Here is a 2832-nt window from a genome sequence, read left to right as displayed (position 1 = left end):
TATGTAGGTAATTGATTAATTATTGGTTAATGGAAGAATTAACAAAGTTAATTATTAATTAGTGGTTAATTAAGGTATTTTGGATAAAGACCAAAATGTCACGTGGCAGCAAGGCCATGTCCAAATTGTGACTCTTTCAATTGAGTGATAGGTGGCATATTTATTAATATTTGGCAAGATTTGAGAATTTGACAAGTCTTCTAACATGAATCATATACCATTTTGGGAAAAGTGGACCATTAAATGTCTTAAAAGACATGAATCAATCAGATACCATTTTAGGAAAAAGGGAACCATTATGTCTTAAAGACATGAATCACATTTCCATTTTTTTATAACGTGAGATTTCAAGAATTCAAAATATGATAGCTTCTTCAACACTTCGAAAAAATCCGAAATTTCAGAGCACCTTAATTAACGTGAGATTTTACAATATTAAGGGAGTACGGTGTAATCTTTCTCAAGAGAATCGACTCAGGTATGTTAAGGCTAATCCTTCTTTCTTTTGGCATGATCCAAGTAACGATACGTAAACATAATTATATTCCATAAGTGGTTCTACTCTTAGCAGTTAAGGATGTCTATGTTATTCATTCCCCTACGATCATGCATATCAATTTGAGGACATTAATTACGTGTAGTAGTTGGCATCCTGTGTTCATGACTTTTCTGAGATTTGTTAAGATCACATTCTAGCCCCTCTACGTGTTGTGGGAACGATCTTGTTCCAAATTAACCCTTAATTTTAATACCTTTAATGATATAGAGAAAGCAAGAAAAGGACGGAGACAGATTTGATGTAATAAGATATTAAGATGCTCTGACCATATTCATACTTATTTGTAGCTTACTTGACTAAGTGGGTGAGAGGAAATTGTAGGTCAGTTTGGTCGTGTACTAATTACACAGATTTGGTGTTTCATTTTTGGAGTGTTTCCATAGATATAATTTTCATTTCATGGATATTACTCCGAGCAGAAGGCTTCCACTAAAAGAATGATTTTTATTTCATTTGGTTCCTTTTGTACTCAATAGCCTAAATTACAACTATATTTCCTAACGAAGTATATCAGTCATGCATTTACCACCGTGCTACGACCGGTTGGGCAGTTACCACCGGTTGGGCAGTTATGTATTATTATTTATCACCGGTTGGGCAGATATGCATTTATCATCGAGCTATGACCGATCGGAGAGTTACCACCAGTTGGACAGTAATGTATTATTATTTATCACCGATTGGGCAGTTATGCATTTACCACCGAGCTACGGCCGATCGGGCAGTTACCACTGATCAGTTGGGCAGTCATGCATCATACGATATGGATAATAGTCTCAAAGAGAAGCATTATATATATATATATAGTCTCAAAGAGAAGCATTATATATATATATATATATATATATATATATATATATATATATATATATAATGAGTACGCATATACGGTGGCACTCCAGAGATTCAGGTTGATTCTTATGTGTCTTTAATTAATGTTGAATTATAGTTATGTTTCAGTTCTGGCTTACATACTCAGTACATTATTCATACTGACGTCCTTTTGTTGGGGACGCTGCATTCATGCCTGCAGGTATAGATAATAAATTTGACGAGCCCTCATAGTAGACAAGATTGGCATCCAGCGAAGAATCGGTAAGACTCCACCTCATTCGGAGTGCAACCGAGTTTATGAAGTATTGTATCAGGATTGTGCTATAGACTTATGGGTAGGCCGGTACCCTATCCCATTTGATGTCAAATAATCTTAGAGGCTTTGTAGACAGAGGTTCATTTTGTATAGTATGTCAGAGGCCTTGACGGCACATATGTATTCATGTTTTAAGAAAAATGGTTTAGTGATACAGTGTTGCCCACTTATAGTTATATATTACGAGTTGTGGCCATGTTGGCCCATGATAGTTAAAAAAAAAATAGTTGTAGAGTGGTTCGCTCGGGCCAGTATCAGAGCGGGTCGTATCCTAGGGAGTCTACAAAGCCGTGCCTAGTAGAGTCTCACTTATGGATGTGTTGCGCGCCACATTTATAATTGAGAGGCTATAGGGCATTTAGAAAATGTTACCCTTCTTTTATTTCTAGATCGTGCCATAGAGCTGAGTCGTAAGAAGTCAGTATGAAGCTTTCGCCAGATTTTGTATGCACCAGAGGTGCAGGTATTACAGTAGAGCTTTAAAGTGTAATATGGAAGGGAGTTTATGAAAGAAACAGAAGATACGATGCGAGATTGAAAGGTAAGTAAGGTAAATGTGAAGAAGATACGAGATATTCAAGTACAAGAGATTGTGAATAGTCGAGACTTCAGATAGAGGTTGGGTTTTAGTTTAGTTTACAGAGGAGACCCTAGCGAATGTTTTAAAAATATAAAAGAGTTAACATTCGAGGACGAATGTTTCTAAAGGAGGGAAGGATGTTACATCCTGTACCTTAGCATTAGGATGTGCCGTACTAAATCCACATAAGTTCGAAGGGATTATGTCTATTAGGAGGTTATAGAGGGTTTATAACATTATTATTATGAGACCCTGTAAGTTTACAACCTTGATACCGTTAGATATTATGTTAATATGGTATTTTCTTTTAAGTGGAGTATTTTAATAAAAGTTTTATAAGTATAATTTTTGATAGTTACCATTATTACTATTTTCGAATATGGTAAATTATACAATAATATAAGAAAGTTTATGAGATTTTCTTTATTATAAAGATAGAAATTATTTTCTCACAAGAAAAGAAGGTTATCTTTTTACCATTTTAAGAATTAAGCGTACGAGAATTTTTTACTCTTTATATGAGATTAGGAAAATTATAAGTTG

General features: G+C 34.7%; 1 long non-coding RNA gene across 1 annotated transcript; it reads left to right on the top strand.

The window, feature by feature from the left end:
* The first annotated feature begins 215 nt into the window (after positions 1-215).
* On the top strand, positions 216-1918 carry LOC138906705 (uncharacterized). The gene is made up of 2 exons (XR_011414277.1): positions 216-478; positions 1593-1918. It is a non-coding gene; the product is annotated as an uncharacterized lncRNA (long non-coding RNA).
* Positions 1919-2832: the final 914 nt, after the last annotated feature.

The sequence above is a fragment of the Nicotiana tomentosiformis genome, chromosome 2 (genome assembly GCF_000390325.3).
Source record: "Nicotiana tomentosiformis chromosome 2, ASM39032v3, whole genome shotgun sequence".
NCBI classification, from domain to species: domain Eukaryota; kingdom Viridiplantae; phylum Streptophyta; class Magnoliopsida; order Solanales; family Solanaceae; genus Nicotiana; species Nicotiana tomentosiformis.
This window is presented reverse-complemented; position numbering and strand designations above follow the sequence as displayed.